Source organism: Anas platyrhynchos, chromosome 1 (assembly GCF_047663525.1).
Source record: "Anas platyrhynchos isolate ZD024472 breed Pekin duck chromosome 1, IASCAAS_PekinDuck_T2T, whole genome shotgun sequence".
NCBI classification, from domain to species: Eukaryota; Metazoa; Chordata; class Aves; order Anseriformes; family Anatidae; genus Anas; species Anas platyrhynchos.
The window spans coordinates 138,353,255-138,378,173 of NC_092587.1; the positions used below are offsets into that span (position 1 = coordinate 138,353,255).

Genomic DNA, 24,919 nt, shown 5'->3' on the forward strand with positions numbered 1-24,919 from the left:
TTTCCTCTGAAGGACTGAGAGTACCCATACATTTTTCCTTAGAATCTAAGATAAACAATTATTTTATCAAAAGCTTTCTCAAAGGAAGCTTCTGCTCAGTAGTTGCTGTGGGGATATTATTCCACAAAGATGTAGGTAATGTAGGTTCTTGTACCTTGCTGAATAGATAGATCCAAGTTAACTTACCCACGGTAGGCTGACAAACTTTTTCTCTGTTCTTTAGACCAAGAACTGTTCGCTATGGAACAAAGCCTGAACAAATGTTGGAACTGACTTTGCTTTAACTTTTCTATTGGAACTTTTGGAAATGGAAGTTTACGTCTATGGTATTAAGTTTCTTTTGTTGCACTTACAAGAAATTCATTGGAACAGGCTGCCCAGGGAAGTGGTGGAGTCCTTAAAAGATGTTTAGATGTAGAGCTTAGGAATATACTTTAGTGGGGACTGTTAGTGTTAGGTTAGAGGTTGGACTCGATGATCTTGAGATCTCTTCCAACCTAGAAATTCTGTGATTCTGTGATTCTGTGAAATGTTGAATTAACAACAGGGAAAATATCACAATGCCAACCAAGATACTGAAAGTCCCTGGAATAGTCCAGGGACACCCCCTAGTAGGTAGTGTCTAGAGAACTCCCCTTAAATTGAAAAGGGATTTGATTTCAGGGCTCTTCTATTCTCTCGACAACCAACATAGTGACTAAGGATGCTACACTGCTTCTTGCTGGTACACTCTTTGAAGTCCAGGGAGGTGGATCCAGCAGACAACATAGTGGAATACAAAATCAGTATTCCCTAATTAGTGTCATAAGTGCAAAAGGTGCAGAACTCAGTCACCACAGTACAAAGATGCTACTCTGTCTAAGGGCTGCTGTCTTATAATAACTGGGAGAAGCAAATTTCTAAGCAAAGAAATTTCTACAAACTTAGATAGCCTGTGACAGTGACCTTTTCCAAAACTGTTTGCTAGCGTATTTAACAGAAACTGTGTGATGTTCCCTACAAAAGTGAATGCCATCTTATTCAGAAAGGTGGGAACACAACACTTCCCCACCTTGTGGTGGTTTTACTCGAGTGGGCAGTTGAGCTCCACCACAGCCACTCTCTCTCACTTCCCCTCCTCAGAGGGAAAGGGGGAGAAAATACGATGCAAGGGGCTCAAGGGTTGAGATAAGGACAGGGACATCGCTCAACAATTATCATCATGTGCAAAACACAATCAGAGTAGGGAGACAGTAAAACTTACTGTGTATTACTAACAAGCTAGAGAAGTGAGAAACCAAGGAAAGGAACCAAAAACACCATCTCCACATCCACCCTCTTCCACCTCCTCCCCCTCAAGCAGTACAGAGGAATGGGGGTAATGAAGGCTGTGGTCAGTCCCTAATGCTTTGTCTCCACTGCTCCTTCACGGTCTCTCTCTGCCCTTACTACACGTGGGGTCCCTCCCACAGGATGCCGTCCTTCCTGAACTGAGCCTGCGGGGGCTTCCCACAGGCAGCAGTTCTTCAAGAACGGCTCCCACATGGCTCGGTACCACGGGGTCCATCCCCCAGGAGCAAAGTGCTCCAGCACAGGTCCCCCATGAGCGGCAACTCCCCCCAGACCCACTGCTCCTGCATGGGCTCCTCTCTACGGGCTGCAGCTCCAGCCCAGGGCCTGCTCCTGTGGCAGATGCCTCCTTGCTCTGGCTCCTCTGGTTTGGCTGTCAGTTGAAAGATCATCACATTGTGGTCAATGGTAACAAGATTCACCTCTCACCACCTAATGGTGAGAGGTAGAGCTATTTCAGTTGTGAAGTTGCCTAGAATTTCAGCCCAGCACAGACCTAGGTCCCAATGGCAAGACTCCCTGTTTAGAATAACAGTGGAACAACCGAAAGAAAAATAAATATAAAACATGGAGGCTTTATCAGTAATGGCGGTGGAGTTTGGAGCTCAAACTGGCAAAAGATGATGAAGAAACAAGAATAATCTGTAAAAAGAATGCCAAGCTCCCTTCCTCCTCCTAAAATAGGTTTCTTCTCTCTTTTAGACTTTAACTCTTTTGAATTCTGGGGAAGTGTCTTCTGCTTCCCTGCTACCATATTCACCTTGGCTAGCTATTTTTATATCTTTATTTTGATGTTTAATATCTCTTGATGTATTTTTTTTCATCGTCTAGAAGCTTGGCTAAGTGCTTTTTGAACCATTTATATTTTTAGTCTCCGTAGCTCTGTGACAAAGAGTTTAAATATTAAATTGCATGGCATATAAGGGAAAGTAAATCTATCTGTTTATAGAAAACCTGCCTTCCAACCTCTTCACTTGATGCTCCCCTGTTCTCAAGTTACTAAGAAACACAAAATAATCTTTTTTTTTTTTTTTTCATTCTTTGTGTCACTGATAATTTAATACACTCTATGTAATCCATTCAACATTGTCATGACAACTTTCCAGAGCATTTGGCAATCTGGCAATCTTTTAGTTTTTAAAGCTTGAATACTTTGGTGGCATACACAAATTCTTTCTCCTCATTTCATCTCTTTTTTTCTGGTCATTTATAAATATGGTGAACAGCAGAGCTCCTTCTGAGACCCACATCTCTGCTGCTGCATGCATCACAAAATGTTTTTTTTTTTGCTTCCTACTTCTCAGCCTCCAGTAATGGCCACATTTCTGTTTGCATCTAGCTTGTCTTCCATACTTTGATTTAATCCTGAAATGATTTCTGGGAAATACTATTAGAATTTTTTACCTAAAAAAATCCATAAAGTTTTCTGTTAGTATATCTTATGACCGGAACAGAAAATTAGAGTGGGAACCTGAAATGGAGTACTATTTTATGTTTAATTTACTTAAGTCTGTTGTTTCCCCTCTAACCGTAGATGTCAAAGTGCTGCACTGACAAGATCCAAAAGTTACCTAACTAAGAGAATAAGGACTGAGAGATACTGAGGGAAACAGTAGCAGGAATATCTCTGTTTAAGATTTGTGCCTGTTTTTGTGTTTGAAAAACAACTTTGAAAGAAGTGGGCTGGTTTGGAGTCCAGGTATTTTTGTGCCTTTGTTTGCATTTGGAATATATTAAAAGGCATGAGAGCAGCAGCTGGGAGGTAGATGATTAATCACAGAAGGAGCTAAGTTTAACTCCCTTGTAGGACCAGCTTTCTCTTCACACATAACCTTGTTCATGCTGAGTAGTATTTTGCTGCTGTGAATCATTCCTCTGAGATTAATGTTGCTGTTAGTTTCAAAAAGGAAGCCCCACTGAAGACAGTGAGGTTTGCCAAGCACTTAATCTAAAGACAATTGGATTATATATTTAGCAGTGAAAGTACATTTTACCCTAGACTATGAGTGGCAATAATCAATTATAAGATATAAAATAAAATTCATATTTTTCAGTCATTCTGATGTTCCTTGTTGCTGCTTCCATTCTATCCCTGATTTAGACTCATCTTCGTATACCTAGATGAAAAGTTCATTGGTGCATTATTCCTAATATAATAATAATTATTCCCTAATTCAGCTAATTATTCCCTGATGCCTTCACTGCAAAACTTTCCTTTTCAGTACACCCAGATCTTTTTTTTTTTTTTCTTCTTCTTTTTATTCTTTATATGTCTCAGCTCATCCTTTCTTTCACTTCAGGAAAGCACGAAATCTTTATCCACATATTCAAGAAGCTCCTCATCAAGGTCCTTAAGTGTGTGTGACTGGAGTCAGCAGGGCTACTGAGCTGCTTAATACAAGCACAAACTTTTGGAAACAAAAAAACCACAAAAGTTTCCAAATATGTAGATAAACAATCTATAGATGTTCAGAACTTCAATTAAGCTGGAATCAGAATGAGCAGAAGAACAGAATCTGCATTATAACAACAAAAAAATGTGGGGCAGAACATATTTGAGAACTTAGTCTTTCTACTTCAAAATTGTGGATGAGCTGTATGGTAGTACTGAGCCATAAAATATGTGAGACTTTTATGGGGTTAATTTTAGTCTGATTTCCAAGGAAATCAGCTATCCTCTTGTCTGTCTGCATGTCATCTCCTTCTGCACTGATTTATGAACCAACAGGCCAGCTTCAATCAAATATTAAAAAACAAAAACCACAAAAAAAAAAAAAAATCTCAAAGATTTGAAGTTTTCACAGGTTTCCTGAGCCAGTAACAGCTACAGCTCCTTGGCTATCTGAACCCTGTGTGCACAAAGTAAGTCTGTGTCCCCTGTCTGATGAGCATGCCCTAGAATTTGGGGCACAAGCTGAGGATACTGTAGGTATTGGGGACAAAGTGTGTTGGAAATGGGGTTTTATTATCTCCATGTCTCATTGGAACAACAGGCTGCACTTAAACAACACAGGCAGTTGCTAAAATATGACTAGTATCCCAAGTACACTTGTTATGGGGAGCAAAAAATTGCTATTTAAAGCACTCCTTTTTTTTTTTTTTTTTTTTTCCTCCATCATGGACTTAATGGACTACAATAAAATTTCTCCAAGAGTAGAAGCTACTTTAGGGATTTAGATACACATTTTCTGTTCCAGCTAAAAGAAACCTGGTATAAAATTGGCATTCACTAGGTTTTGTCAGTGAGTTAGTCATGCTGGAAGAGTGGCTTAGAAAAGACATGCTCATTTGACATTGTAAAATTCTGTAACTCTCCTGACTGCCTGTAATTCTTTCTGGTGGAAGGTTGAGCAGTACCATTCTATAGTGTAGTCTGTGCTGGTAGTGAATCAGAGTATTTTAATGCTTTATCTAATTTAGTAATAAGTGCTCTCTGCTTCCAGTGCAGTCATTCACAGCTATTCTATATCACAAATACATGTACTAAGTCAGCTTCACACTTCAAAAGCAAATGCAAAATCAGACAGCTGAAGTTCTAGTTCAGAAAAACAAACAAACAAACAAATAAAACTACCACCTTAAGCTATTTTAACGTTCAGTTACATACTACTATTCTGGCTACTTTGGTTCCTCAGCAGGAATATCTTACTTGGAAATCACCTCTTGTGGTATTACTCTGTGGAACACTAATACCAGACATTAAAAAATATTTGCTCATTATCACACTGTAGATTTACATCCTTGAGGGGATTCTATAGAGAGAAACAGCAAGCAAGCAATTGCCTTTCATTAAATTATACCTAAAAGATTAATGTATTATGAAGGAGACAGAGACTACATGCATTCACTAACTTCAGAATCACCCAGAGGATGCCTGTTGAGCTGAGGTATGAACATAATAATAGACATTATTTTACCCCCCGCCCCAAAAAAAAAAAAAAAAAAAATTATTCCGCTTTTCCCAAAATGTAAACTATAATGTGGGCAGATGGTATCACCAAAGTAGACATATTTATATATATATGCTATTATATTTGTATTTACAAGTGGTTTTATTATTAAAAATTACTCTAATCTTCAAATTCTACCTCTGCAAAATTTGAATTGAGGATTGCATGATTTCCAAGTACCTCTAAATGAAGAAAGCACTACAGAGAAAGCTTTACAGTTATTATTTATGCTTGCAGTTCGGGAGGATGGAAAAAATGAGGAATTCCTTGACAATCCATTTATAACACTCAATATCCGTTAGGCAGCTTCTCTTGTAACTGAATTTGAGACCAGTCAGGCTGTCAAGACTGTATTGAAAAATCTGTGCTAGTCATCAGTGACAGTCCTGCTACTGATATTCTGTCAAGGAAAAGGCAGAACGCATGGCTCCATCAAATGCAATCCAGTGGTCTTATTATAGAAAGATATCCACTCATAATAATGTAGCAGTTATTAGAACAAATATGGAGAAAGAAAAAAACAAACAAACAAACAAAAAACAAAAAAATACACACAGACAAAAAAAAGAAAACAAGATTGGTCTCTTTTAAAAGCCAATGGTCTCTTTCTTGGTAGGTTCTTCTTCCCTTTTTTTTTCCCTCTTTTTTTTTTTTTTTTTTTTTGAATAAAACACACATGCATTCACACACTTGTACAGAGAGGAAAAAATGGCAAAAACAGAACAGGGTGGAACTGAATACAAAGTGAAGGGTGTCTTCTCTTGCACCTACAAGGCAGAGCTTGCTCTAAAGTTTTCATCTGAAATGTCATTTATCAATGACATTTGTACTTATACAATACAAACAGGACTGTAAAAAGATAAAGGGATATCCCAGTTCACATATATGTCATGCTGATAATCAGAGTAATGAATATATTTCCTGGAAACAACAGTTCAGTATATATGGTAGTAATCATAAAGTACATAAGGTCCAGAAACAAACAAACGAACAACAACAACAAAAGATTACGTAAATTTGCCAAAATGATGGGAATTATCTTCTCAACTTACATTCATCTCAAAGTGGCTCAAGACATCTACTTAGCTATATAGTGTAACAAATGAGCAGTCATACATTCACCAGGCTGATGCAACAATTTAATAATCACTGAGTAGTTAGACTGGCTTTACGAAATATGACCAGTATCTCCAATAATGAAATGTGACAGACAAAATGTCAGTAAGATATCTTCAGATAACACTCCTTGCACAGTTGATATGTGAATGAAGATTGAATTTAGTCTTGTTCTTTACAGCAAAAACAGAAAACACAGTACAAAGGTTTTTTTGTTTGTTTGTTTTTGTTTTTTCCAATGTTAACTTTCTCTAAGAGATGTTGCTTTCAGTTTCAGGAGTCAACAAATGATTCAGTTTTGTTAAAGGGAATGTGAAGGGGAAAAAAATCTCTCTCCCTCATTTCTGTTAAAAACAACTTGAAGTCTTTAATATAGTAGGAAGACTACTGTATTAGTTTTCCATGGCAATCTCTCTATCAAGTCAACAAGAACCATCATCAGCTAATAAATCATCCAAGGATGGTAACCGTATTCTTCGGTGGAAAAATAAATACTCGGTTAGAACAGTCCTTTGGGAGGTAACAGTAAATAACTGAAAACAGAACATCTCCACTTAAAATAAATTAAACTGTAATTCCTGGATGATTCAAAGTGGATGAACCTGGGGGAGAGTGAGAAATCCAAGCAATCAAAACCTATCGGTCATATTTAGTAACAGCACATAAGAAGAATTATAACTGTACTCATTTATTCTGCCTAACAAATAAAATATACATAGCTCTTCAAATAAAAGACAGATCAGGTGAGGAATTCTCAAACTAGACTGATGATTTCCAGCAGTTGTTGCATATCTAAAAGGAGCTGAACTCTCCCAGGAGAATGCAGGTGCACAGCACAGCAAGAAACCAGACTATGTGTTGTGCTTGCTTATGTGGCAAGGTTTTTGTAGCATGGGGATGGGAGGGCTGCAGAGCCCAGCATCTGCCCCATGTCAGATCAGAGTCAGCTCCAGCTGACTCCAAAAGGGACCTGCTGCTGGCCAGAGCTGAGCCAGGGAGCGATGCTGGGTGGGCCTCTGGGACAGCAGATTTAGGGAAAACCAAACCAAACAAACCATCCAAATAAACAAACAACAAAACAAAAACAAAACACCACCAACAAAACACCTGCTGCACAACAGCGGCTTACAGAGTGAGGAATGAGGAACTTTTGCAGCCCCCAAGGTGAGTGCAGCAGGAGGGCAGGAGGTGCTCCAGGCACACAGCAGCAGTTCCCTCATGGCCTGTGGAGAGGCCCCTGATGGAGCAGGGGCAGGGAGTGACCATGAAGATGCAGTGGAGACAAAATGTGAGGGACTGACCACAGCCCCCATTCCCCAATGCCACTTGGGGGAAAGATATAGAAGAAAGGGGGAGGGGTGGGGAAGGGGGAGGTGTTCTTAGTTTGCTTTTAGTTCTCATTGCTCTACTCTGGTATCAGTAGGCAATAAATTATATTAATCTCCCTATGCTGAATCTGTTTTTCCCCTGAGAGTACCTGGTGAGTGATCTCCCTGTCCTCATCTCAACCCTTGAGACCTTTTTTCATTATATTTTCTCCCTCAGTTCCTTTGAGGATTGGAAGTGAGAGAGCAGTGTGGGGGAGTTGAACTAGCCATCACTGTGAAATCACCACAGGAAAATGGGATGCAAGTTCCCATGCAGAAAAGAAAAATAATACATAATTTCTTACACCCCCTTGAAAGCTAATTGACTAGATCCTTAGATATCTCTGTTTCTGCAGTGCAGCGGTACAGAACAAAGCCCTCAGCTGAAAATCCAGAGTTAATCTGAGTAGCAGCACAAGACACAAGCTCCAAATACACATATGGAAGTATTCTATCCCCCTGTGCTAGTACTGACTCAATGGTTATGTTCTTTGCCTGCCCTCTGTTTCTCTCACCTCTACCAGTCAGTGAATGATTGTGCCCTAGAAGCCACTTCTTATCCTTCTTATCCACTTACAAGGGAAATAGCCTCAACTGTATCTCTGACCTTATGTTGCAATCGGTATCAGTGGTGGTTCACCTTAAAGTGCAATTGACTTTAAAGGCTGAGAGACAGTGATTGTTCTCTCCCAACTGTAAATACAAGGGAATAAAATGTGTTTTCTGTGTTTTAGCTATTTCTCTGCAAGTAAAGACATTCACTGAAACTGTACTAGTGTTTCTGTTTATTCTCATTGCCCATCAAGTTTGGACATGCATAGTAATGGCAGTTTTCTTGTTCTAATTTGGTTCCTGTCACTATTGTGACTCTTAATGAATGTTTTGTGCACGGTGTTCCTGCAATTTGCTTTCAGGAAGAAGTTTTGCATTTGTTTGGGATGCAAATCAGCCAAGAAAAGATGAGAAATATAATACTACTGGAACTGTTCATTTATTTCTCTTAGAATTCAATATAAGAAACCCTTTAGATATTTAGAAGAGAAACAAAACACTATAAACAATAGTATGAGTTGAAACTGTGACTTTATACTTACAGGGTTCTAAGTGAAAACTGCAAGTCATTGTAAGAATAAGTGAAAGACCAATTTCATTAGTTCAAGTTATTAGACTAAATCATTGTATTTCTTTTTATTTGTTCAAAAACAAGTCAGGTATAATAAACAAATGAACCATATATTTTTAGCATTCTTTATACATATTCTATTCAAAGCATACAGTTCCTCTGGGAGTGTTCCTCACTTGAGAGAAATTCAGATTTTGCACATTCTATTTCTTCACATTATTTACTCATCTGTATCCCAGACTTTACAACAAATAGCAGAGTAAGAGAATCTACTGTAGAAACACTAAAGAACTTCATGAAATCACAATTGCCAACTTACTTCAGTCAGCTGTTCTTCACCTGATAAACTTCTGAAAACATCTGGCAGTCTTTAAACCTTTGTGAAATACCAGAAAAAAAGATAATTTCATCTGAAAAATAATGACCTCTTTCCACATGGACAAGATCTTTGTTTTCCAGGAACAAAAGGGGAAAATAATATACTTTGCCTATTAGTCAAAGGATGCAAAGGATGCATAATTCAGTTAGATGTAAAAATGAGTCAAAAGAGAGCATATTCATTGTTTACAAAAAGCACAGAAACGTATGCTTCCATCTTTGCCCAAATTCCATATACAGATGAGTCTCACAGTGTTCCTGGAGATTCAGAAGGGGAGATGAGTCTTGTAACTGTAAAGGTAGAGTACTTCCATAGATGTTGGAATTATTAAAGTTTCAAATATTCATATATTTTACCCAGCAGAAGTGCTATACAGGTAGTTCAGTCTACGCATACAGCAGGTACTTCATTTGGATAGATGGTTCTAATAAGGAGAACACCTACAACAGCCATCCCAGAAAAATAAACCACTCATTTTCAAGGAAAAGCACAAATGGTGTCAAAAGAAATCATCTAGGAGACAAACAAAACAAGCAAGTCTTAAGAAATCAAGGTTCCCTAAACAGAGTATCTAAACCCTCAAGTTCATAATGAGCCACTATCTTGATTGTCATGCAGCTGGTCTGTTTGCAGGGCATCCATTGGTGAGTTGCAGCTGTGGAAATGGGAAACTGAAACCAACATCTAGTAACAAGCTGTCACAATTAACAGAAGCCTCAGACAATTTCAATGTATATTTACTAGCAGTTAACTAAGTTCTCTGGTTAGCTCCCATTCCCTGGATCCCTGATTGTCCCTATTGCATGTATTTATTTCAAAACACTCATTTGAAGTAAAACTGTTAACTTCCCAGATGAAGATACAGTACTCTTTTGGATTTGATTCACTCCAGGGACCAATCCTAAAAGACAGCATGGATAAATGTAAGCCAGGTTTGTTCCTTTCCTCCTTACATGGTGGAAATGTGTATCCATCCTGGCACATTACATCCTCAGATATTCCCCACACATTCCCATGCAAATCCAGATCGTGGACCTGGACATGGACAATAAATGCTCTATTGCAATCTCAATAAATATCATTTTGGTGGTCTGCAGCACAGACCCATTCAATGCTGATATCAAAGAAAAAGACCCTTCAGAAAATATTACTTGTGTTTACAGACACAGCACCACAGTACAGAAAATTAGAAAGATCAAAAAGAAATGCAAAATATTACGCAACTCTGAAGTGACTGAAATTTGTACAGTACCTTTCATATGTACAATGCCTTGCTCACAAGTACTTAATCCGGACTCCCAACTTCTGGGAGAGGTGTGTGACTACCTTTGAAGTCCAGCAGTGAAATTGTCATAGCTGAGTGAAGTTATAATCCACAAACATGAGAGAGAGAGACAAAGGTGTAAAGCAGCACAAGCCTTAAATAACTGTAGGTAAAGCTCAAGCTCACCCTCCTAGAATGCTTCTTTGCTTCACATGGGAGGAAAGAACTCATATGCAAAGAAAATGATAGTTCTGTGTTTAATGGCAGATTGTCCCTGGAAGAATGGTGGTGGAGAAGTGGTTTTCCATCTAGACCAAAATAACTTATGCATAGCTAATGTTATCTTAATTAAACACAGTAATTTATTAAACACAATGATTAGATGCAGCAATTAAACCCATTAATTAAATACTGTAGCTTACCCCATTTTCAATGGTGAGTTGTACCTCTTTACACAGTCATTATAGCTGAGATGATTTGTTTCACTTTAATCATAAATAACAAAATCCACCAAAGCAATAAAACAGAATGGAAGCGCATCCGTTTCCATTTCTAACCCCCACAAAGCCTTCTCTTATCTCTCTGTGATAAACAAAGATTTGGAATTCATGAGGTGCTTCTCAACTTGACTTTAATTCTTATTAGAAGGCAGTATGTGACCAGAAGGTGGTTCAGGCTGAGAAGACCTGATCAGAGGTCAAAACCTCTGCAGGGGAACACCTCCACTCTCAGAGCTCATTTTGGTGGACTTTTTCATATCACACCTAAAAGACAAAACCTGAAACTGTCAGATTCACACTACATTCAAGTGAGACAACAGAGAAGTGATTCACTGAATATTAACCTAGAAGATATGAAAAAATGTAAAAAAAAAAAAAATAATCCTCTCTCAGTCTCTGGGGTTTCAAATCTACATGATCTACTGAATACAGGAGTGTCTCATGTTGTATAGAAGGTTGGGTGGATTAGGATTCCATACTGTCTGATAAGGACAGGCCAAGTATAATCCAAGATTCACTGGGTTAATTAATCAATGGCATGACCTATGGTTAGGACAGACTTGGTCCATGTTCCCACATCTATTTTTGTATTTTTCCACTGTCAGCATTATATAGTGTGAAGAGATTTAAAGCCCTTGGAGATTAAAAAGAGAATGAAAACAATTCTCTTATATGTAGGGCAAAAGCTGCTACTTGATAAGGATGAAAATACCACTCTATACCATTTTCATAAAAAATAAAAAAAAATAAAAAATAATAATAAAAAAAAAGATTTTATAAACCTAACCCAAAAGAGACTCTGGGGCAACAGTAGCAGACAGTTTTCTGAAGCCCTTACTAGATGTCTAAGGGCTGGAAAGAGAAAAGGTCATTAAACATCCCTCTCCTTACTTTGTCTAACACCTATCTCTAAGCAGCTTCAGTCTCTGAGTACCAGCCTTTGGGAATCCAAGCAGCCTGTGCTGAACTTCCCCTGCCATGGCAGGGGCAGGCTGCCTGGCTGTGCTCTGAATTCCTCTGTGGGGATAAACTGCCTCATTTCAAACTCGTGAGCATGCCACTGGATCTAATGGAGACTCTCTGCTTGATTTAACTAATTTAACTAATTTAACTCATTAACTAATGGGGAGATACCTATATAACAGAACATAGAGTCGATACCCGGACAGGGAATGCTTCTCTGTCAAAAACAAAAGTGTTCACAAAGCAAAAAGGAATTAATGAAACTGTCCCTGAGTCTTTCTCTCCCTGAACTCTCCAAACATAGCAGCTTAACCTTCCTTAGAGACTCCTGCTTCACAGACTGAGATTTCCTAACAACTTCCCAATAGGCAAACTGTGTTCCTTTTCCTTAAAACATGAAGCACATATTTCAATTTCACCAAATAATCTCCATTCATCAAAAAAGGAGATTCCTGGTTGCATGTTTGAGGGCTACCTCTGTGCAGGGAGAAATACTTGGCCAATTCCCTTCTTCTTGGTTAATACTTTTCAGGCCACCAGAAGCCATGTAGTAAATAAAGCTTTAAATTCCACAACAATTCCACAAACTTTGTAAAATAGAGATTCTCCTTATTCTGGAATGGTTCCATGTAATACCATCATCCATGGCAAATAGGATACCAACTGTGAAACAAGAGCTAGGATGTAATTACAGTAGTCATGAAAGGAAAAGGAGCAACAATCAGAGAAGCAATCACAACCTTGATGAAGAATGTAAAAACTCCTGAGAAGAATGCAAATATCAAACAAATCAAAACCATACCACCACCTCAAAGCAGCTCCGCTCCCCTTGCCCACTCCCCCTCAAAAAAAAACCACACAAACATAAAACAAACAAACAAACAAAACAAAAACAAGCAGATAACTGGGACCATAAAAGAAAGACAAAACAAAGAGTTTTGTGCAGTATGTTCATTGCACTGTGGCATATGTAAAACCACAATCAAGCCGTTATCTGGAATAACATGTTAAAAAATGTAATTATGCCTAAATAAAGTTAATGGGCTAGAAAAATGGCTCAACAGCTTAAAATATCTAATGACTTTGAGAGCAGCTTAATTATAAGTACATTAATTCTAGTCTTAGCTCATGAATATTTTCATCTATAGTAACAGTCATGAAAAAATGTTCAAGTTTTTGTTTAAAAAAAAATTATTGCAAAATAGTATTTTCCTATTTCTTTCTGATCTACTTTCTATTACAAAATCCTGTGCCTGAACACAGTAAACAAATAACAGTTTGAGCTGATGTTGCAAGTTAACCGGGCAGTCAGCTAAGCACCACACAGTTGTTTGCTCACTCCTCTCCTTCACCCCCAGTCCTTTCCTGCCCAGTGGGATGGGGAAGAGAATTGGGAAAAAAGCAAAATTCAGGCATTGAGATAGGGACAGTTTAATGGGAAAGAAAATTGTGTGTGGCTGGCAGAAGAGGAATATACAAAGCAAGTGATACACAACACAATTGCTCACCACCAGAAAGATGATGCCCAGACAGTCCCTGAGCAGCAGTAGCACCCCCTGGCCAATTCCACCCGTTTTATTGTTCAGCACAATGCCATATGGCATGCAATATCCCTTTGGCTAGTTTGGGTCAGCTGTTCTGGTTCTGTTCCCTCCCAGTTTCTTGTGTACCCCCAGCCTCCATGCTGGCAGGGCTGCATGAGAGGCTGAAAAGTCATTGACTTAGTGTATGCACCATTCAAGTGTGTTGTCAGCATTATTTTCCTCTTAAATCCAAAACACAGCACCACACAAGCTACTAGGAAAAAAAATAAAAATAACTCTATCCCAGAGAAAAACAGGACAGCTGGTATGATAGCAGACAGTGCAATATGATAAGATACATGCTTGTGAAAAGCTCTGAGACTGAAATAGTTTTAGCCCAATATTGTGCTAATGTGCTGATTCTCCAAAAGAAAAACAAATGCAAGGTTAGTACACACTTTATCTTTCAATGGCACTTAGCAGTGCTTTGATGCCAAAACAGAAGGTACCGTTCCACAGAAGTCTGTCCTGGTTTCTCAATATTTTTACTAGTAGCAATAAAATAAACCAAAATTAAACTTTCCAATGACATCAAGTTCAAAATAAACTGGGCAAACTAGGGAAATGCCTTGAGGATAACAGGATATATAGTTCAATAGGAAGAAACACAGATATTGAATTTGTGATGTAAGTTTTCCATTCCATTTAATTTAACTTAAAAAAAAATGTGAAAAGTAATTAGAGAGAGGGAAATAACTATTTATCATTGATCTAAATACCTGAACTAAAACCGTCTGTTTAGACTAGAGAAGATTATAACAGGCATAAGAAACCTAGGTAATTTTTTCAGCTTCATAAAAGGACATCTCCTATATGAGAAGAACAAAGAGTAATGGCTTTAAATTGCATGAGATGAATTCATTCAGGTAAAAAAAAAAAAAAAAAGAAAAGAAAAAAGAAAAAAAGCCCAGACAAGACAAAACGGACAAAACATAGTGGTAAGGACAGTGAAATGCAAGTACAGACTGCCTGGGCAGGCTGGTTCCAGCCTTCACAGCTGGCAGGCTGGCAGCTCTGAAGGACAGGCATGAGGTGTATTCATGGGGACACCATACATACACCTGGCTAGTCTTTGCTTTGGACCTCCCAGGCTTCCTCCACCTCTATTTTCTACTGCAACTCAGAGCTGTGGTTAGTTTACACCTGTCATGTTGTTTCTTGTCTAGAAGGAAATGTAGCCTCCCCATGGAGGCTCCTGAGAGTTGCCAGTTCCCTGCTCAGTGCTGTGGTGAGTAATTTACTGAAAACGGGCTGCTTCTTTATTGTTTTTTAAAAGTTTAAGAAATAAATACTTGAAAAAAACAAAACAAACAAACTAACAAAAACTTGTTATAATGTAAAGGGGGAGGGGAATGAACTGATGGATCGTTCTTGTCATTTCTTTGCTGAAAGGCATAAGTTTAAGACAGCAACTAACAGAAAATGAATTGGGACTTCACACTCCACTATACTGTGAAGTCTTCACAGTGCTATTCTTATTATTCTTCAGATGTTACCACTCCTTACACATCAGAGAGAGAAACACTCCCTTTCTGAGGCCTACATGTCAGTTGAGGCCTAGATAAGGTGCTAATGAAGATGGCAGTATCTGAATGTTGGATAGGTGTGAGGTGGACAGGTGTCACCCATTCTCTAGACATGCAGATCTACTCTGCATGGCATGGCTTCTCTCCAGTCTCAAGGCCTGGTTTTCTTTCCTTCAAAATGAAGGCTAAAAAAAGCTAATTTTTTCCCCTCTGCCCCCAAAAGTAATAGGGTAATGTTGGGGACCATACTCATACCCTCTGCTGTCACTAACTTACTTCTAAACCTGGACTCTGTAGGGAGCAACAGACCAATATTTGAAGTATAAACACTATCATTTTGTTAGCCTCATCTTTACAAAACACGAGGGAGACTGAATTGTGAAAGAACCTAACCCTTGCACAGACATAAGAAGCATCCTTGAAGTTGAGATGTGATGCTGAAAACATCAAGGCACAAGAGCTCATACACGATTTAGTGCTAACATTGATTTCAGATCAATATTTGGGAAAATGAACATTGCTTTACAAATAAATATTAAGGCTAAGGACTTTAAAACAAAAAAAAAAACAAAAAAAAAAAAAAAAAGGAAACCTGAGCATTCAGTCTTTCAGCTTTGTATGTTTTATATTTGATTGCAGTGTTTAAGTTCAGGATAACCACAAGCATTGTTTCAATGGAAATGAAATTTGTAAAGTGCCCTAATATTCTGTGAATGAAATGCCATATTGTCTTTTGGTCCCAGGAGACCATGGTTCAAAAATGAAGACTTTTATGGAATTTCCAGAGATTAGTAAAGCTAAAAGTCACCAAATAAATATCAGTATGATCACTTCTTTTTCTTACTTACATCCAGACCAAGAGGTGTCCCTGCTGCTATGCAACTGTGTGCACTGCGGCTTTTATCAGAGCCATTAGAGTAATGTACCTAGGTGGGTGACGGAGTCTGGCTGAAGGCAGGGCACTTCAAACAGACTGAGACCAGCAATCACTCTTCAGGATGTATGATGTCTGGGTGTGGATGCGTTTTGTTTTGTTTTGTTTTCAGCAGATATGGGACAAATAAGAAAAGACCTCTCCTCCCTGTTTACAGAAGCCAGATCAAATCTGACTGAGCTGCTGACTTCAAAGGTCCAAATACATTGGCAGGGATTCACTTTTGCTGTGGGCTATGATATTGTATACTAAATATAAAGCTTGAGTAAACAGTCTGCTGGGCACACTTTGTATTTTACTTGTGATTCGTATCAAGCTGTATTTAAAGGGAAATTCGGTTCAATTTTAAGTAAACAAAACTGGCATTTAGAATTGTTTCAATAAAAATACCTCAAATATGTTGTACATAGAACAAGAAAGCTTTATCAAAACATATTCTAAATCTGAACATAAGCTTTTTATTGAAGAAATTAAATATTATTTGTACTTAGTTAATTGAAAAAATTATGTCAGATCATCCTAGCCAAGATTTTAGTGAAACTAATTCTGATCTGCTTGCATCTCAGATTAAAATATTGCATTATTAGATTAAAAACACTCTTTTTTTTTTTTTTTTTTTTTTTTTTTTTTTTTTTTCCCAGCTTCTAATCAGTTTGACTAGAAATGAAGCATGTATTGAATTGAACATGATGGATAATCTGGAGAGAAGATAATCATTTTTCTGAGGTTATGGGATCAGTTTTACCTGATGAGGGTTCAGTTTTGCATTGCTGTAAAACTTCAACAAAATAAAAGTTCCTCATTAGTGAAACTAATGCCAAAATGATTTGGTCTTTTTCAAAACTCCTCTTCTCTGCTTAACTGGTAAAGCATTTTTCTGCCTTCCAGTACAGATAATATTGGCTGATGCAAATATGATTTAAATATCTTCAGAACCAGAATAAACAGAATAGTACTTTAAAATAATAAAATCAACATTTAAATCCAGCATACACTATTTATTTAGGCTGCTTCCATAGACTAATCTACAGTGGAGTACCAGAGATATAGTCACAGAAAATGTATGTGCTTTGATTTCTCCAGGACAGGCAAAGCCTGTTTCTTGCCTCTTCACGGTGAGGGTGACGGAGCACTGGGACAGGCTGCCCAGGGAGGTTGTGGAGTCTCCTTCTCTGGAGACATTCAAGGCCTGTCTGGACGCCTACCTGGGCAGCCTGCTCTGAGGAACCTGCCTTGGTAGGGGGGTTGGACCTGATGATCTTTCGAGGTCCCTTCCAACCCCTACAGTTCTGTGATTCTGTGATTCTGTGATTCTTTCACTTTGTCCTCAACTTTTACTCCTCCTTAGCTGTGCAGAAGCAATTGCTGGTGCTGCACTCTGGACCTGACCAGTGAAATGAGCCAGCACCTGTGCACCAACAGAGAGGTCAGCATGTTGTGTTGGAGACAAGAAGAAATTACAAGCACCTTAGAAGTGGAAGCGTGCGGAAATTCTTACTCTGGTTTTGTTTGCCCTTGGTCTCACAGTGTGAAAGTGTCACCTATCTCACCTTCAGGATATGTGCAGGCATGTGGTCTGCATGGTATTGCAGGCACCATGGTATTACAGGAAATCTGCACTATCATCAGCAGATATACATGTATATGCACATGTATTTTACCTGCATCTGATGCCCACTTCAGAGGGCTTTCCATTTTGCCTGATGTGAGATGAGGAATTTTTCACTGAGTTATTAGCCCCAGTGGATGCCCCCTCCATGGAAGAGTTTAAGACTAGGTTGGATGGGGCTTTGAGCAACCTGGTCTAGTGAAAGGTGTCCCTAGCAGGGGAGGTTGGAACTGGATGGCATTTAAGGTCTCTTCCTATCCAAAGCATTCTGTGATTCTATGGTTCTCTATGATAACATGGCTTTCACTGAGGTCAAGAGGAGCCATACGAACATAGAAGGGCAGAATTTGACCCTTTTGATTCTTTATTTTCTTGGGAGAAAATGAGAACAGAAATGTCATCATTGAAGGAATAAAAAAGTTATATTCACAGATCTGTATTTTTTTAGTATCTCAGCTTTGTATTTTTTGCTTCTTCAGTCTTCCTTCGACAAAGTTCTCAGAGAGAAGGTCCCTGAAAACCAGGACATGGAGGACACTGCCCTTTCACAGTACTTTCCTATATAAATGCATGAATAAAGCACAAGTCACATTTGTCAGATGGAGGGTCATATTGAAGTCATGTGCATGCTTTTCATTATTTCCAGTGAATAAAAGCCCTTCTGATGATATGCCACCTTTCACTCTTCCTTAACCATCATGTAGCTATTCTGACAACTCCATGACAGCTGAATCCAGGAACTTTTCATTTATGTAATCTCCAAAATTCACTATAAACAATCCTGTGCAAGGATCTAAACCTTCTGTCTTCTGTCATAAGATATGGTTTAGTTATAGCTGATGAAGACTTGACACATGCATTGTAGTTATTAAGAAATGGTCATATTTCCACCAGTTTGCCCAATATTCTAATATGTTGTTCAATATTTTATATATGTATGTATAAACTGTTTGTTTTTTAATTATTTTTTCCCAACCTCTGAAATGTAGCATTTTCACATTTGTCAGTTACTCTGAGTAGTTGATTTTGCATTTATGGAACACCTTTATATATTCTGCAGAACACATCCCCCACCCATTAAAATTTAGGTTATGAAACACTGAAAAAGAGAAGGGAGTTCTTGGTTACAGTTACGAAAATAGCATCATATTAGTATCATTACTGTCCCTGAACACTGCAAAATAAATACAGTAAATGCACTTAAAATCATTATGACACATTGGGATAAAATACCATATTGTTCTTTTTGTACTATTTATATGCCAATAAGCTTTGTTTTTAGAAGTTCAAAACACTATGTTGTGTTGTGTTTCAAAGATATACTACAATATCATAGAACCATTAAGTTTGGAAAAGATCTCCAAGATCGTCTGGTCCAACCATTCCCTTACCATCAATTTCACCCGCTAAACCAGGTCCAACTCTTACTTAAACACCCCCCCCACAAGGGATGGTGATGCCGCCACCCCCCCAGCAACGTGTTCCAATGTCTGACTGCTCTTTCTGGGAAGAAATGTCTCCTAATGTCCAACCTGAACTTCCTGTGGTGCAACTTGAGGCCATTCTCTCTAGTCCTATCACCAGTTATCTGGGAGAAGAGGCCAACGCCCAGTTCCCCACACCTTTCTTTCAGGTAGTTGTAGAGAGCAATAAGGTCTCCCCTGAGCTTCCTCTTCTCCAGACTAAACAACCAGAGTTCCCCCAGCTGCTCCTCACAGGCCTTGTGTTCCAGGCCTTCACCAGCTTTATAGCCATGCTCTGGACATGCTCCAGGGCCTCGATGTCCTTCTTGTAGTGAGAGTCCCAAAGCTGAACACAGTACTCGAGGTGAGGCCTTACCAGAGCCGAGTACAGGGTGACGATCACCTCCCTGGTCCTTCTGGCTACACTATTCCTGATACAAGGCAAGATGCTGTTGGCCTTCTTGGTCCTCTGGACACACTGCTGGCTTATGTTCTGGCAAGCATCCGCTGACCCCCAGATCCTTTTCCTCTGCACAGCTTTCCAGCCACCCTGCCTCAAGCCTGTAGTGTTGCATGGGATTATTGTGCCCCAAGTGCAGGACTCTGCACTTAGTCATGTTGAACCTCATCCCATTGGTCTCTGCCCATCTATCCAACCTGTCCAGATCCCTCCAGCCAGTTTTTAACCCAGCAAAGAGTGCACCTGTCCAAGCCATGGGCTGCCAGCTTCTCCAGGAGAATGCTGTGGGAGACTGTCAAAGGTTTTGCTGAAGACTAGGTATACTACATCAGCTGCCTTTCCCTCATCCACCAGGTGAATCACCCGGTCATAGAAGGAGATGAGGTTGGTCAGGTATATGAGTGCCCTGCAACCAACATTTGAATTAGGGAGTTCCCAGCCCATGTACAAGGGATACTTCCACTTCAGGACATAAGATAAACCAAGGCATTAGAAGGCAATCTTATCCTCATTTTACCACCTTGTCACAGTATTGACATACTTTGGGGTAAATGATTAGACTACTGGTATAAATTCAACAGTCTTAGAGGGAGTTTTAATTGCTTAAGGCTTAGCTTCATGAAATGTTAATCTTTTCCACTTAATATTTACTTAAAGCTTATTATAGTTCATCCTTTTGCACAGGAATTGAAATTAGTTATCTAATTGTCTTTCTGCAAATTTGTATATTAAGCATGGATTGGTGATTAGAGTACTCAAAGAGCTGTGATTAATGCATTTTGCTGTATGCTTCGGGAACTTACAGTTTATCTAGTGAAAAGATGTAAAGCTCAAAAAGATTATTTTAAAAACACACATTAGAACTGACATTCCAGTTGTGTGAAAGATCTTTCTCTGAGGCAGCTGATAAAATATCAAAGGATGTTTGAATTACTCTAGTATTACATTCAGTAGGAAAATCTACTAAGGTGGTTATTAAATTCCTATCAGATACTACTCAAAATACATAAAAAAGAAATAAAGATAAATCTAGGGACACATTCCATATGATGGGGAACTAAAATGCTCTATCCTTTCAAACAGAAATATATTTATTCAAATAAACACTAACTCAACCTTCATAACCATGCATTTTTTGACTGCATAAATGAAACTATATGGGAAAATAAAATTTATGGTTAGATTGATCTACTCTTATTTGTTCTTGCTGGTTTCTTAGTTCATTAAAAATGGAATTGATTGAAGTGAGGTTAAAAGAACACTAGCTAAGGAAGCACATAGCTAAATACATGATTCTATTCTACATGTAAAAATCACAAATTACATTTTTTTTGTTCTAAGATTAGACATGCTCAGAACAGTTCCATAATACTGAATCATGAGCTCTGTGGTACTATAATTCTGCAGTTAAGAAACCTACTGACAGCACTCATTACTACTGTAATTCCAGAATCATGATAGTTAATTCAACAAAGAAAAAAAGCTTTTAAAGGCTACCTAAAAATAATTTGGCTGAAGTATATATTTTTGAAACCTCTGTTTGAAAAGACAAACAAATAATACATTGTGTCCCTTCCTTGGAATTTTCAAACTGCTGCAGTGGAGGCATTATTTTAGATTTATTTAAACAATACATAAACTCTTATCCAAGCATTTCAATTGTATTTCATAGACAGCTTAAAATCATACCTGGCATAATCTTATGTTTTTTTGATTATTTTTTTTTAATTATACAGTAATTAATGACACTGGGTTTCACATAAATCTAATGTTCTGAGTTACATCACCTTTGTCTACAAAATCCTCAGTTAGAAAAGCAGTTAGATTTATCCTTCTTTATTCTATATGCTCACTGTCCTTTCCTAATCTTTGAAGTATGAAGCTATGAGTTGGCACAGTTTCAATGAAATTTGACAAAGAGAAAATCCTTATTTACCTGTCTGCAAATATACATGCATTAATATTCTCTTAATTAGCTTAATGGTGTGTAATATATGGGCGGACAATGGGTGGACAATGTTCCAAACATTTTCTTATGAAATATTCTGCTTTATTTACAACCTCTTAAAATCTGATCTCCACAAAATTTCCAGAAACCTTACTATAAGAAAACATTTTTCTTTAAATACATGTATGCGGAGAGTGTGCTACTTTTAACTAGACTACGTCTAACTCCTGGCTAAAAAAAAATGTCTACAGAGGAAATGCCTACTGCTGTGATGTTCTTGTTCTAGAAATATTATTAAATAAGCTTTATTTATTTATTTATTTATTTATTTAAGAGCTAAAAATTATTGTATACTACAAATAATTCAGTTTTGCTGGATTACTCCACTGTTAACAAGTGTTGATTACACATATATGATTGGGTTGTGGTACAGCAAAGTTGATCAAACTCCCAGACTCCCAAGCCAGAAATCAAAATTGAAAGAAAATAGTGTCTGCACCTGATTCACTTTAGCTCACCTCATCATTCTTGCTAAGAAACTTCCCTCAGTAATAATTGTCCCTCATTGCAGTGAAGTTAATCCATAAGAGCAGGTAAATATCTACCTATAGAATCATAAAATCATCTAGATTGGAAAAGACCTTCAACGTCATCAAGTCCAACCATCAACCTGGCCTACCGAGTCCCATCCCTAAACCATGTTCCTTAGTGACACATCCACGCATCTCTAAAATACCCGCAGGGATGAGAACTCCATCACTTCCCTGGGCAGCCTGTTCCAATGCTTGACAACCCTCTCTGTGAAGAAATTCTTCTTAATGTCCAATCTAAACCTCCCCATGTGCAACTTGAGGTTGTTCACATACTATCATTTTTTCATCTGAGAAAATAGACCAGCTTCTGTCACTAAATGTATCACTGTGGTTAACTTCTCTAACACATTCCTATTAACAAGTTTTTACTTTGGTTGGTTGGTTTGTTTTGTTTGCAAATACTGCAACATATTGTTATCGGTTATTGCATTTTATGATTATAACCTGATGAGAAATCAATGAAGATATTTATTAAAATATTCTTCAAACATTGAACTTGCCAAAAAAATACTTTATCTTTTTTTTATTTGATAGTATAGTATATGATGTTTGCTTACATAATCTTCTCTAGAACACACAGTGAAATATACCTCTCTTAATATACATGTAACCTCTTGCTATTGCCCCTCTTTTTCTTCTAACCAGTGAGAGGACCACCACTTGTTTTATCTGAAATTTCTTCTTAAACATTTCAGACACAAGTTGTGCTCCCGTGAAAATAATGGGTATATAACAACAGTGTAAAACTGAATTACTATGTTATACTGAACTGAAGAGAATATTCAGATCAAGGCTTATTATAGGTTGCTCTTACTTAAGATCATTTAGCCACAGCTCCAAAGTTTTCATGATTCTGCATACTGGAGAATACACAGACTTTGGTCCACAGCCCTGTGTGAGTAAACTTTGGGAAAATGACTAGACTAAAACTAATCCTACATGTTCTGCAGAACTATAACATTTGAGGCTTTCATAACAGCAAGGTATGCTGAAGCAATGATGATAATTTATATCTGAACTAATGATAAATCCATCAGAACTTATTACATGTCCTTAGAAGCATTCATCTTGCAAGATAACTGCTTTCTCATACAGACAAGTATTTCAGGCAAAGAGAGAACATTCAACTTTCTCAGTTATATAACAAATCTTATCCCTAATTTGATTATTATATTGTATTGGATTACTTAGAAGTAAACAGAATATGATGACTTAATATATTTCTGTTTTGAAAAGTACATTGCTACTTTACTTTTCAAATAGCAAATTTTACATTTTGAAAGTAGTACCTTGTGACACAAGTGATCAAGGATGTTCCTCAAATTTGGCTTTTTTTTTCCAAAATATTCTAACAAATGAAGAGAAAATATCATTCAAATATTACAGACTGTTTATATACATGTATTTATACAAGAGCTTGAAAGAAAGTTCCAATGCAATATAACAAAGTGCATCATTTTTTTAGATCACAGTTCATGCACTGAGAATTTTTTTATGGAAGAACTGCAGCATGTCCAAAATTCAAATACAATTACACTAGTACCTTTTGGACAAATTTAATGTAATGTCTCAGATGCTTATATTAGCAGATGGAATAGTGTTGTAGAAATAATCCTTTAAACCATGTATTCTGATGTTCAAATAAGCAGAAAAATAGAAAATTCAGACTACCACTATATACTGAAAATTAGCAGCAATTTTGTGACCTCTCTCTGTTATTATGTTTTCAAATTAGCCAAGCTTGCAAGGTTATCTGAACAGTATTTGAATCTCTATAGTTATGTTACTCAAAGTATGATCTGTCCTTTACTAAATCTTCCATACACCTGTAGTAGGCTTACATCTACTGAATGCAATATTATTTTATTTATTATACTCCATTGCATTAGTCTAAATTGAATTATTCTGTAACAGTCTTTGAATTCATTTAACATGGCTTTCCACTGTAAATGATTTAACAAACAGACCAATACTTCTTGTTAGACATTTTATTGAATGCTTTGAATAGACAGAATTTCATGTCATGACTATCAATCTCTACAGCAACATGTGCTTAATTCTTAGTTAGCCTCCAGTTAGTTGAGACCCCTGTCCACATCCACGAGTATATTTGGATAATATGAGCAATATGAAGCCTGAACCAACAAAACAGCATACTAAGTTTGAAGCTGTAAAGAAACAAAATTGATATATTTGACCCAGAATTTTACAGTGGCCTATATACTTCTGTTTGAATATAAACTCAAGGCCCTGATTAATGTAGTGATAATTATTTTGCTTCTGCAGTGAGTGTCTGTGTACTCCACCACACCCAAGAACCTTAGCAGAAAAATGGAGTTTCTTTGTTTCTAGCAGATTTTTTTTGATTGTTCATTAAAGCAGATGCACAATTGTAACAAACAGGAAATAAAGACAACTACCACCAAAAGTATCAAGACTGAATTCTGTTGAGAACTGCACATTGAAAAACAAGGAAAAAATGATACTAAGGGCAGAACATGGCTACACAGCAGTACCTTCTGTAGCTCTCCACCAGTTCAATTTCATAATATCCCAATGGGAGGTTCCACTTTTTAAGTAAAAGACAGAAATTCTAATTTTTTCTTATTTATTTTTTATTTTTTTTTAGTAATAACTCTGCCTGTTTGCATTTTGTGAGACAAAAGGGTAAAAAGATAATTATATTTGGGTGGAGGTTACCAGATGACTAATAACTATTTGAGTTGCCATCTCAACGATACTTAATCAGTAGATTATGATAGAATTTTAGTTTACAACTATCCAGACATGAATCTACATTTGGACATATGGG

The 24,919-nt window shown here is 37.6% G+C and overlaps 1 protein-coding gene across 4 annotated transcripts in view; it reads right to left on the minus strand.

Annotated features, from left to right (window-relative positions):
• Positions 1-24,919, minus strand: part of GABRG3 (gamma-aminobutyric acid type A receptor subunit gamma3) — a 333,357-nt gene that overhangs the window by 95,964 nt on the left and 212,474 nt on the right. The window lies entirely within an intron of this gene.